The following is a 13607-nucleotide window of genomic DNA, read 5'->3' on the forward strand; positions in this document are numbered from 1 at the left end:
ACGTTAAACAGTGCGTGGTTAGGACAGGAAGTTTCCAGTTGAAATTGCCAGGGGAATGAGTTAGACCAGATGTAATTTGGCCAGTAGCATGCTGAGAAACATCATTACAAGTTAAACCTTTATTTCCAATTATAATTTGCTGTTTGCCGACGGTGAGAAGCAACTCTGATCTACTGAGCTTGAGAACCTGCCGATCCAAGCAGAGAAAGTGGCTTCAAGCATTTGAATTCCCAGCACAGCTTACAAGCAAAGCCAATTTCCCAGAGATCCCATAGGCTTAAACTGCACAAGACTCAAGGAAGAGATCCGGGAGGTTGAAGCAGAGAAGCAGCCTCTGCTGAAAGTGTTCAGGCAATCAGCTCAGCAAGCCCATGGTCTGGCCAAGGTGATTAACTACGTATTCTAGCCTGAATAAACGGGGCCAGAGCTGGCTTTAGGGATGGGCTGTCCTGGTAAGAACGACAACGTCTACTCCACAGACGCACACCAAACAGCCACCGAATACTTTGCTAGGACCTGGTCACAAGAAGGGGTTGGAATTCAGAGGAAAAGGCAAACCCATAAATCATTCTCCTAGGATATCTTAAGCTAGAAACAACCATTTCTATAAGATCAGGAAAAAACAATAAGCCCAGGAAACCAGGAAGATCAAGGGAGAGGCGGGGGTATATAGGTGGGGGTATCCCAGATGTTCTCAGTACAACAGATGTGGACCAGCTCAGGGTTCTCTCGCTAGCTCTTCGTCATTTCAGATGCTCTGGGAGGCAAAGGACTCCAGGTGTCCATATAAAGGATTGTCCTGGTGCCACTGAACCCAAATAGGGCTCGTGCCCTAAGGCTTACCTTCCCGAGGAAGGGATTGGACTGGCACATTCCTCCAGCCCACTCTGGTCTTTGCATCTTCTCTCCTACTGCCCCCTCTCCCACCCCTCCGTGTCCAGAACGGTCTCCCCTCTCCTTGTCCGAGCTCCTCCTCCTTCCAAACCCGCATTTGGGAATTCTCCATCCCAACAACTGCCCACACCCTCCCATTCCTCAGCAACTGTTGCGAGTGTCCCAGCTAGCTCTCCCTTGGGCCCAGCCTACAAACAGCATTGTATTGGCTTAACTAAGGGTGTCTTTTTAAACCGGGGTCGCTAAATCAGTGCCAACTCCTGTGTGGACTCTCAAATCCGTGTGAAAATGGGCTAGGTCCATTTCATTCCCTATTGACTTAGACAAGGCCTTAGATCTGTGGGGCGGGAAAAAGTGTCTTACTGACTCTGTGCAAATGTACAGACTGTGTGATTTTAAAGTAGCCAGTCTAAAGCCATAAGGTGTCTATAACCCCTGTGCAAACAGGAAGGCTCCAGTTCTTTCACACCCACTCCCTCATCCCAGGCTGCCTCTCCCTTCCCTCCACCCCGTGTAACCCAATCCTCACCATGGAAGCAGCTGCAATCACTGCCCTCACCCTGTGCCTAGGAAACACAGCCGCCCCTGAGGCACCAGCCCTGATTCATAGCTGGGTGCTGCGGGTAATCTGAAAGCAGCACCTTACCAAACCAGAGCAGCCCTGAGCACAAGCCACTGGCCTACACATGCCAACCCAGCTCCAGGATGGGGAATGGCCTTCGCACCTTTCTGAAACCGAGAAAAAAGCCATTCCGTCTGGCGGAAGCCAAGCACTCCTCGCCATTCCAAGTCACTTTCCCCTCGCATGCTGTCCTGATACCATGGGAAGAATCCCTCCACACAGATGGCATCACGGGATAAAGGTCCCCACAGGAGCCCCTTCCAGAGGGTTTCCCCTTCTCACACATTTGCAGAAACCATAACGGAAGTATGTATTTCATATGCCATACACTGTACATACAGGAAACAGCAATGGGCCCTGCGTGGACAATCAATGCACTGTGCAATTCCATACATTAGGGCTAAACGGATGACTCATGAATGAACACCGCACAGAACGACCAAAGGGGAACACGCTCTGCAGAGGGGCCGGCGAGGAAACGAACAAGAACCGGTATCCCCACCAGGAGGCAGCTAATGCGGAAAAAGGGAATCCTACAGGGTCACGTATATTTCTGCAGCCCAGAGCCTGGAATATGTTTACCTAGACTGACAGCCAGAGGGCTGGCTCGGTGGTCTGTGTATTTCTAGGCTCCCACCATTGTGGCCTTTAGGTTTCTGGTCTGGAGTATCCAGACCCTTTTCCCAGTGAGCTTCCGCCTCCCCTGTAAGTTAAGAACCATGCAGCTTTCAGCATGCGGGTCTTTCTGATGAGGCCCCAAACAGCAAGATCCAATCCACTGAGCAGGGACACTAAAACATCTTAGTCCCTGGCAAAATTTACCCAGCCATGACCTGGAAGGTTGCTATCCTTTGCGCTTTGCAGGGGTGCTGTGCACACACAATTTATTAAGCTCTTGAGATCCTCCAGGATGAGCCTCGTATAAATTATTCTTGCATGTCGAGAACTGGACAGTAACGGCTCTTATTATTATTTATACTGCAGGAGAGACTGGGCCCCAACTGAGATCAAGGGCCCAGTGTGTTCGGTGCTGGCCAAACATGGCGAAAGACCATCCTGAAGAGTTTAAAGAGACAAGCCAAAGGAAGCCTTATCATCCTCAGTCTGCAGCTGGGGAACTATGGCACAGTGAGATGGAGTGACTTGCCCACGATCACACAGGAAGCGTACGGCAGAGCTGCGAAGTGAACTCTGATCTCCCGAGTCCCAGGCCACTGCCTTCACCACATCCTCTCCCTCTCATCTTGCTCTTCCAAGCAATTTCCACTCAACATGGGAGAACTTAGCTCGGTCACTTCTAGTCACAGCGCCGTGTGCGGTGAGAATTTCTGCAGCTTTCCAATACAGGAGGAAGCCTGCTAAGTACCTACCGATTATCAGGACCCCTGCTGAAATAAAGGCAGCATTAGGTACTTGGACCCAAAAGTGCCTATCTAAAACCCATCCTTTGGGCAAGCCACACAAAACCCGGAGCCTGATCTCTTGCAGACGTTTAAGATCCCATAGCACTGATCACAAGAGCGGGATACCTCTGGTGTCTTGGTCCACTTCCGGGGTTGATTCATTACGTCCTGGCCATCTGAACTCCCCCTTCACACTTCCAACGGGAAGCAAGCACCTCCTTCCCTTCCTGCCCTAAGATTCAGCCTTGCAGCTCTGTGCTGTTAAACCAGCTGCTACTGCTGAGGTGGCAGCATGTCAGTGGTGGGTGAAGTGCCTCCTGCATACAGAGAATGTAAGTTGCTAAAAATACTGATGGCGATATTATTCATAGAGAAGGAGTTCCAGACGAGAGCACAGCCCAGTCGTTAAGCTGATCCTGATCCAATGCATCAGCCCCCCCCTCACCCGCCCACAATTATCTAACCAACCCAGTAATCACAGACTCTCTGCCCCCACCATTCCCTCCCTCTTTGCTCTACCACGGCAGCTTCCCAGTCTGCAGCGAGTGGGCAACCTAGAGATGGGGAGGCCTTTATGGCAGTATTGCAGCTGGTAGACTGGTAGCTTACGTCTCAGGTGAGCTGTGGGGAAGGACTGACCCACAAATGCCCTGCTGGCCCCTGAGCATGGCTAATCCAGGTGAGTTCTGGAGGGAGTCCTGTGGGGAGGGGCATTTATGTTACGGTGAGGACCCTAACACAAACACAGGGGAAGCCAAAAAGGCTACATAACCTCAGGCTGCCCAGTTCTCGGGGGTTGGTCTGAGGGTAAACCTGTGGGGGGATGGGGGGGGACACTCAGAGCAGAGGGCCACACTCAAGACCCTGCTCCTCACAGGGTGGGCAGTGGGGCTATGCAGTGCCCATACCTTCCCACTCATAACATTAATGCTGAGTTTAACTAAAATAAAAGGACAGTTGCCTAAATGTCAGCAATATGAGCTCCCTGCCTCTGGGGGTGGGGAGAAATGGCTGGCGAGCTGGCATGAGAACTACAGCCCATCCTCCACTAACTCAGAGTTGCTCAAAGTTTACAGGCTCAGAACATCTTCTGGGGAAATTAGTGACTATTGTGAACAGCTGGATCTAATTTTACGAGGAGCTAGGAAGAGACACTCATGAAGAAATAACGCTTAGCGCTCCAATCCAAGGATCTCAAAGCACTTTAAAAACTGTTACGCTTCACTACAATCCATAGAAGTCAGGATTATGAGGCCTATTTTACAGAAAGGGAAACTGAGGCACAGAGAGGTGAAGCAACTTGTCCGAGGCCAGGTGGAAAGTCTATACCAGTGGTTTTCAACCTGTGGTTCATGAACCCCGGGGGGTCTGCAGACTACGTCTAAGATTTCCAAAGGGGTCCGCACCTCCATTCAAAAATGTTTAGGGGTCCGCAAATGAAAAAAAGGTTGAAAATCACTGGTCTCTACCAAAGCTGAGAAAAGAACCCCAGAGTCCCAACTCTTAGGCCGCTAAGCACATGGTATCTCAGGGCATGTCTACATGAGGATATCCAGGAATATCAATCCGAATTAACTAAAGGTGTGAATTTGAAGTGGATTAGTTAAACTGCATTAAATTCCTGTGAGAACACCGTCATTCAGAACTGAAGTGGCCTTAATTTGCTTTAGCTTAATTCACTTAGTCCTGGTCGACACTTAAAATTTAAAAACTCACTTAAAAACTCACACCTCTGAGTGCCGTAGCTACGACAGCCTAACCCCTAGCATAGATACAGCTAGGCTGACAGAAGAATGCCTCTGTTGACCTAGCTACCCTTGCTCAGGGAGGTGCAGTTCCTATAGTGGCAGAAAACCCCTTCCATCACCTTAGCCTGCGTCTACACTATGGGACTAGAGCAGCGTAGCTACAGCACCGCACCTATCCCGCTACAGGGACGACGTGGCCTTCCAAACTAAATTAAACTAAACTGAATTATGGCCACTTTAATTCTGATCTACAGTGCCACACAGGGATTTAATGAGGTTTCACTAATCCACTTCAAATTCACACCCTAGTTAATTCAGATTAATTTTCCTGGATGTTTCCATGTAGGCAAGTCCTCAGATAACTAATGGGACCTCTACAAGTTCAGACTGACCTATCGCTAGAAATGGGTCACAGGTGGAGTCCATATCTGACATTCCTCCTTGTGTTTGGATCTGGGGTTCTGGTTCTCGCCCCTTCTGTATACATTCAAATCACTTCTGATAATCACAGCATGTAAAGCTGGTCCTCCTGCTTCTCTGCCCAGCTCTGCCTCCCCCAGCTCCCCCTGAAGATGCTGGGAGTTTTGCTGACAAACTTTGGGTTCCGCACAGCTTGTGTGTTTAAAAGGTGGCGTTTTTTATATTGCTCACATTTTATCTCTTGGGTCGGCACAAAAATATTCATTGTAAACAATTTTTCACTCCTCTTTATATGGTAGATACCCACCCTCATCTCGCTACAGACATGCACTAAGATCACTTCAACCAGCCTGACCATTAGACTAATTGGGATGATTGCCAGGGACCAGAACTGATTGCTCTATTTCATGACTTTAACCTGTGGATACCTGCCATGCCTGATGCCCAGTAGTCTAGCCACAGTCCTTTACACACAGGAGGGGTGATTTGCAGGCCTAGCTTTCCCAAAGTGTGGCCTTCTGCTGTGCTATCAAGGCTGCGAGATGGGTCGGGCTCTCGTGTTCGTTATGGTTCTTCAAGACTTTTAATGCTGCCAAAGATCGTGTTTATTTCATACGTTGCTTTTGGTCCTGTGGTTAAGACACTGGACTGAGGCTTGGGCAACCGGGGTTCAGTCACAGCCCTGCCACAGACTCCCTGCATGACCTTGGAAAAGTCACCTGTTCTCTGACTCTCAGCTCCCCATCTGTAAAATGGGGATAATACGCCTTCTCGCCTCCCACCCTTTGTCTGTCTTGCCTATTTACACTAAGTTTTAGGAGCTGGCACTCTCACTATGTGGGTACAGCCCCTAGCAAAATGGTCCCATGTCTTGGGGCAGGTGCAATTGTGATAACTTAATACATAGTATCATGCAACACAAGGTATCCTGGAGCAGTGGCTCTCAACCTTTCCAGACAACTGTACTCTTTTCAGGAGGCTGATTTGTCTTGTGTAACCCCAAATTTCACCTCACTTAAAAACTACTTGCTTACAAAATCAGACCTAAAAATACAAAAAGTGTCACAGCCACTATTACTGACTTCCTCATTTTTACCATATAATTACAAAATAAATCCATTGGAATATAAATATTGTACTTACATTTCAGTATATAGTATACAGAGCAGTATAAACAAGTCATTGTCTGTATGAAAGTTTAGTTTGTACTGACTTCGTTAGTGCTTTTTACGTAGCCTGTTGTAAAACTAGCAAATATCTAGATGAGTTGATGTACCCCCAGAAGACCTTTGTGTAACCCCAGGGGTATGTGTACCACTGGCTGAGAACCACTGTTCTAGAGCCTGGGAGTTTCAAGACAGCTGTTAAACTGGGCTGCTTTGGTTTCTGCCCAGAGATGGGCCAGTTAAGGGGATTCACTCTTTATACCACTGGGTGGTAAATCTTTACAAATTACTGCAATCGAGTTCACTTTCATCCAAGGGGATCCCAGAGTGTTTTACCACTATACCAATGCAGCACCACTGAAACGCACCCACCTCGGGGACAGAGTGGGGGGGCAAGTAATGGGATACTGCATAAACAAGGAAAATAGGGGAACATGTGGTCAAGGACACTCGGGCAGTGAGAACTTCAATATTCACAACCAGTAGACAGGACCTCAGGCCTATGTGCCTAAATACCTTTGAGGCTCTAATTCCTATAAATTTCAATGGGAGTTAGGCACCTAAAGACCTTTGAAGATGTGAGCCTCAGCGTTTAAGGTCTCACTCAGACCTACCCATAGAAATGGCATGGCCCCTAATTAATTAACATCACTTGGAAGGGTGAAGGGCTCAGCTGATCCAAATGGGATTCGAACTCATGTTTCCAGGAAATCTGCACAGTCCTAAAGCTAAGCCCACCAGGCCACACAAGGAACAGTAAAGACATTGTCCATGTGGCTATTGTCTTAGAACAGTGGCAGCTGCGCAGGAAAGACACAGGACTGCTCCAAGGTCTGCATGGATCTGGGATGGCCCAGATGCCATTTTGGATGCACTCTTCTGAGGAGCAAGCGCTCGTGTCCCTTCTCAAAAGTTTGGGAGCTTTGTTTGACTCTCAGCCCAATGTATGCACAGATGAGGCTCAAACGTGGATTTACAGAGGGGAGGAACTTGGCATTTTCCTGTTCAAAACCAGGCACTACCCACCAGGTCTCACCCATCAGGAGGGAGAATCCAACATGGTGGCCGTGAAAGGTCAGGGTAGGATTTTGTAGCACTGATGATGCAGAGTGCCACGTAAGCTATGCTGGGTCTGTAGAGGCTTCCAGAACAGCTGCCCTGAATGCACGACCCGATGGGCTGAGAAGCACAAGATAGGAGGCAGAGAATGCCCCCACTCAAATAATTCATAAACCCTCCCTCACTGGCTCAGCGTGCATTACCATGCTTTCAGAATCACGCTTCCATAGCAATTTGCTTTGCTCTGCTCCGCTGTGTTCCAGCAGGGATCGCCAAGTGCTTCATAAGTATCAGTGAGCAGGACCAGTATCACTTCCATTTTACATAGGGGGAAACTGAGGCACAAAAGGGGTTTAAACGACTTGCCCAAATCCAAAGAGAACCCAACTCTTTTGTGCTTTAGCAATGAGGTCATCTTTCCACGTGCGGGTTACAGGCTCAGTGACAACACAGCTTAGGATCCTCACCCATCATTAACTTCCCTCCCTTGGTCCAAAAAGTTTCATAAGTCAACACCATCATGTGACAGAAACACTAGGTGCTCACACACTTCAGGCACCTTCCAACACTCTAGACATCCAGGCTAACCGACTCTCAGGAAAGGTGCGATTCCCATTACAAAGGGAAGTTTCGCATCTATTGTCTAATGAGCCCAGATGAAGGCACCCACACTGAATAATGCCTCTCATAAAATCAAGGGTCAAATCCAGGACTGGGAGAGCAGCACATACTCACACTAGAGCATAGTGATCCCTCGGCGCAGCTAGCCCTGTCTGGAGAGTCAGTTTCCTGATTCTGCATGATGGATGTCAATAATTTACCACAATACATGGGGCGAGCACCAGGGGTGTCCTTGGGGTGGTTTGAGTCTGCTGCTTCGCGAAGGGCATTCAGAGGGGTACAGACTACATGGTCAGTCAATCAGATGTCCTTCAGCCACCTTTCACATGCCTCTCCCAGCAAGGACTGACTGACTGACCAATGCTTAGCTCCCATTAAAGCCAGTAAGAATTTTATCACTGGGTTCAGGCTCAAGACACCTTTTTTTATTAAACACTTAAAGGAACTTCCAGTAGATTGTCAGCTCTTTGCAGACGGGGCCATCTTTTTGTTCGGTGTCTGTACAGCGCCTAGCACAATTGGGTCCTGGGCCATAACTGGGCTCCTAAGCACTACCATAATACAAATAATAAACAACAATCATCATAGCAGGGCCCATGTTTGGAAGGGCAGATCTTAGGGGCTCAACTCCCGTGTGGTATTCCTCCGGTGCCCCAAATGCCACAGGCACCCTCCACCCCAAATGTCACTCACCCCTAGCTTCCGTCGGACTAAGAACATGCAGTAAGGAGGAGGCTGAGATCCATGTCTCCCCTCTGCCCAGAAGGATCAGGCATAGCCGAACTCTGCTCTTCACAACATCTATAAGTTATTCCAGCACAAGGGATCCCCTGCAGCTGGCCTCGTGTTCTGTGTGTGTGTTCGACAGAAGTTGCGTGGTTACTTAATTTTTAATGCATTAATTATAGTTGATTGCCCACTTCCACCCTCACCTCCCAGGAAGTGCAGCTTTAACCTGTTCTCACGTTGGCTGGGAATCATTTTTCCTCCACTGTATTGCTAGCCGCCGCTTGCACCATCTCCCGCTGTCACCAGTGTGTCACAGCCCCAATTAGGCTTTCGGATGCACCTCTCTTACTGGGTCTCCACAGGCCTGGTACACCTGGGGGAAGCAGCACCCGCTTCCGGCTGTCACCAGAAGGAGGTGCTGCTTTCTCTTCATCGCTGCTTACGGGCAGTGCGATTGAAGCAAAAAGATAAGCTTCATGCCTCTGATGGCTGGGAGCAAAGGGGTGGCTGGTATAATCCAGCTGTAGGCTGCCTGGGGTTTTAGGGTACCCAGTATAAAGGGGATGAGGAAGGTAGTAAGTAACGTACCTGCTGGTAGATTCTTCTCAGCACAGCAGGGAGGGGGATCCTCTGCCTGCACCTTACCAAACAAAGCCACTGGCGCTGGGCCTCACCTGCCAGCACCTCAGCCAAACCCCTCCTCCTTCCCCCTGCATACTCAGCTAGTCACAGACACTCAATATTTCCACAAAGAAATGCCAGGTATTTACAGAGACTCAGAGGAGCAGCCCTGCACATGGTCTGGAGCACCAGAGTCAGACAGGCAGGGCCTAGTGACGAGTGCACCAGAAATACCCAGGACATACAGGGCGATTTCCCCCGCCCTATTTGTTAGGAGTTATTTTTATTAAAGGCATATTCGGTGCCAGCCCGACAGCCCTGGCAGAACGGAGTGGTCTCTCCACAGGGCAGGTACAGCATGGGCAGTGGCAGAAGAAGCTACACACACACGCAAACCCTGAGCCCCAAAGATCCTAGTAGCCGCGAGAAGATATTCCAGTCTCCATGGCACAGCAAATCCTTGGGCTCACTGCTGCAACTGCAAGCATCAAGGGCCATTCATTGCCTGCTAGGAATGGAAACTCATCCAACTCATTTCACTAAGGCCACCAAACTGCCATCAGATGGAGTCAAGTTGTCGCTCCCTGCCAGCTTGGCTGGATACAGTTAGATGACACAGAGGCCAAAGGACCTGAATCCCTGTATGCCAAGGTCCTGAACTGTCAAATTCTCCTTTGTATCCATTCCCTTCCCCCCTCCCCCCAATCTAAGCATATCAACAAAAAGGCCCAGCCAAACCTTGCTTTCTTTTATGATCTGATCATCTTAGTCTATACGCTTAAGTTCAGATCCAGAGTTTCTTTAGGGTGAAGAGCGATGCTATGAGACGGTGGTTTCCTTGAAAGCATTTTGGTATGAAAATTGCCAGGCTGAATGATACCTACCCTTAGCTGTTAGAGATTATATTATAAATACAAGATATCAATACATACAAACACACCCCTTCTTATCTTTACCTAGTATTTAAATTACATTGTGTGACTACTTACATAGAATATATCTACTTTATACTACTGATTCTTCTACAGGAGAGTTATACTCCAGCCGCTGAGTGGGGTTATGAAGCATGGCAGGTGCTGGAGATCCTTCCTAACACTACCCTTATGATGGTTTATTAGCATTTATCCATTTTAAGAGCTAAGAAAGGACAGACTGGTATGTAGATAAAGCACAGGTCTGGGAGTCTGACCTGGATTCTAGTCACAGCAGCCCATGACCTGCTCTGCGACCTTGGGTAAGTCACTTCCCCCTTTCTATGCCTCTCTTTCCCCATCTGCAAAATGGGGGTCAGGATACTAGCCTACCTCACAGGAGGCAGAAAAGTGCCTGGTGAGAAGCGTGAATGTTTTGTCACAACAGGGTTTGCACTGGGGGGAGAAACAACATGAACGCCTTTAAATGGCTCCTGAAGACAAGAGCAGGGCACTTGGATATCACTCCACAGCATAAAGTGTGACCCAGCTATTGCTTTCTAGAGAGGCATTCCCTGCATGGTACAAGTGTCTGCGTGTCTGGGCCTGCTCGACCGGCAATACGTCCCTACAGAGCCGTGACCAGTTATCTATAGAGGCGGCAACCTGGCTACGAGGTCTCCCCCTAAGGCAGCACCTCCATTGCAAAGTACTTCAGCCACCACTACAATGTGCTTCCTTAGAGCCACCTCACAAACGCTCCCTCTCCACATACAAGCCGGGGGTAGCAGAGACGGGAAGACGTTCTCTGTTGCAGCATTTAAAACCCTGACTCACGCCACACGGCTCTGCACACAGATCGGCGGCAAGATGGGGGACAGGGCCACGGCCACTTACCTCAAAACTATCCAATTTAGACTGACTCTCTTTTCTGGGGGAGGAACAGACAGCCACAGCCCTGCCCCCAGCCCCGCCACCTATGTACCATTGCTCTTATTTATGATAGACAAAAGGAAGCCCCACTGGGACCTCACACTTTTCTTCCCTGCCCTCTGTGCTCGCCATTTCCCTGTTTGTTAATTCATTAGAACTATGGGTCAGCTGCCCAGAACTAATCAATCCGAACTGTATTTTCTGTGGAGATGGGGTTGGTTTTTTTTTTTTTTTTTGACAAGCAATGTTGTCCAACAAGGCCTCCAAAGCCATGTTTCTGGGCACCATTCCCTTCCCTCCCCCCGGCACACCACCCCCAGTGCCCCAAAATATTGATGTTCACGCCTGACTCCGAAATGACACCCACTATGCCCTTTCTGTGTATGCAACCTAGTTTACACAGAGTTAACCCAAACCTGCATGGTTACCTACGGAAACGCATACACAAATGAGCATGTTATTTTGGAGATTCATATAACTAAGTTTCCTTTGTTTGTTACCCCAAAAAGCAAGAGTATGAAAAAATATTGCAAACCTGATGCACGGCTGAAAATTACGCATCTAGTTAATGACTCGTTAGTACTGTGACTGTGTGACTAGGCACAAAGTGTGTAATACACAGCCAGCATATTATCCTCCAGTGTATGTGTGTGATATGGATGTGTTGTACATGCATATACACAATGCAGTTGCTAAAGACAGACATAATACCCTCCGGAGTCAGAAGGGGAAGCAGTTATATTTGGGGGAGCTACTGCAGCGCGTTGGAGGGAAAAGGAGGCAGTTTATAACACGCAACCTATTGGCTCTACGCACGCTATCTATGGATCATATATTGCACGCAAGGCCTCTTTGGAACTGTAGCTCCAGCAATCACACGGTCAAAGCCCAGAGGCGCAAAGTAGAAGCAAAAATATAAATTCAAATCTATCACAGGCCATTGACTTAAAAACTTAAAACTGAAGTGAGAGGCAGGCAAGCGAGAGCACCCCTGAGGGAGCGATTGGATGTTTTGAAACTGAAAACTGTTGAATTATTTGGGGTGGGGGTGGGGAGAAGAGAGAGAATCCTGGGATTTAAAAAAATAATAATCCACTAACCAGAGGGGAAATGAGCCCCTCCAGGCCGAGGGTAAACACCGACGGGGGAGGAGGCAGCAGAGGGGGCCATGGATACAATGTCCTTCCACAACCAAAGGACCCCAGCTAATACAGAGTGAAACCCACCAGCTTCCCCGGGGGGGAGGCTCAAACCCACTGGGGGGTGGGGAGAAGGGGCTGGGGGCAGTTCCACCCCCTCATCCTCTCTAGTGTTCCAATGGGGCTGATCCCTTCCCAGGCCAGGCCAGGCCCCCCAAGCAGCTCCAGTGCCCAGGCAGAGTGGGAAGGGCTGCCCCATGCAGCTGCAGTTTCGGGGTAGGGATTGCGGGGGGGGGGCTCTTCCCCCGAACTAATCTTAGGACAGGGGCCCCCCAGGACAGGGGAGCTCAGCTGGGGGAGCGGGGGGGGGGGAAGTGTTGGTGGAACCTCCTCCCCACAGAGAGCGATCAGCTGGGGGTGGGAGTGTGAACCCCATGGGGGAGCCCCTCCCCACCCAGAGCGATCAGCTGGGGGCGGGAGTGTGAACCCCATGGGGGAGCCCCTCCCCACCCAGAGCGATCAGCTGGGGGCGGGAGTGTGAACCCCATGGGGGAGCCCCTCCCCACCCAGAGCGATCAGCTGGGGGCGGGAGTGTGAACCCCATGGGGGAGCCCCTCCCCACCCAGAGCGATCAGCTGGGGGGGGGGAGAAGAGTGTGTGGCCCCCCCGGGGGGGGGCAATGGCTAGCAGCCGCCTCTCGCCTTTCAGCAAAGAAAGACCCTCCCGGGCTGGGGGGCGCTTACCTGCCCCGTGCTCCGGAGCGCTCGGCCGGCCGCGGGCGAGCTGGGGGTGCCGGAGCCGGTGGGGGTGACCGGGGCAGCAGGAATGCGGGAGCGCGGCTGGCTCCGGAATCCGCGCAGGGAGCCAGGCGCAGGGAAGGGAAAGTTTGTGCAAGGGAGGAGCAGAAAGTTGGGAGTCAATCAGGAGGCAGCTGGGCTGGGCTGCGCCCTCCCCCTCCCTCCCTTCCTTCACATGGCCTCCAGCCCCGGCCGGCCCTCCCCCGGCCAGGGACCGGGACAGCGCCCCCCGGACCGGCTGGGCTGTGGGGGTCCCCCTCTGCTGGACACGGGCTGGGATACTGGGGTTCCCCTCTGCGGGAAGGAGGGGACAGGGGTCCCCCTTGTTGGAAGGGGGTGGGGCATGGGGGCTGGGGTATTAGGGTCCCCTCTGCTGGAAATGGGCTGGGATACTGGGGTTCCCGTCTGCTGGAAGGAGGGAACGGGGGTCCCCCTTGTTGGAAGGGGGCTGGGGTATTAGGGTCCCCCTCTGCTGGAAACGGGCTGGGATACTGGGGTTCCCTTCTGCGGGAAGGAGGGGACGGGGGTCCCCCTTGTTGGAAGG

General features: G+C 50.6%; 1 protein-coding gene across 3 annotated transcripts in view; it reads right to left on the bottom strand.

Annotated features, from left to right (window-relative positions):
• Window positions 1-13202, bottom strand: part of TEAD3 (TEA domain transcription factor 3) — a 57307-nt gene extending 44105 nt beyond the window's left edge. For 2 of the 3 annotated variants that reach the window (XM_073319795.2, XM_073319796.2), the window contains exon 1: window positions 13010-13201. The gene's annotated coding sequence lies outside the window, so the exon portion shown is untranslated. Of the gene's footprint in view, window positions 1-13009 lie in introns of all 3 variants that reach the window. The other variant, XM_073319794.2, reaches the window with a different exon arrangement.
• Between the last annotated feature and the right edge of the window lie 405 nt (window positions 13203-13607).

The sequence above is a fragment of the Lepidochelys kempii genome, chromosome 21, assembly GCF_965140285.1.
Source record: "Lepidochelys kempii isolate rLepKem1 chromosome 21, rLepKem1.hap1, whole genome shotgun sequence".
NCBI classification, from domain to species: Eukaryota; Metazoa; Chordata; order Testudines; family Cheloniidae; genus Lepidochelys; species Lepidochelys kempii.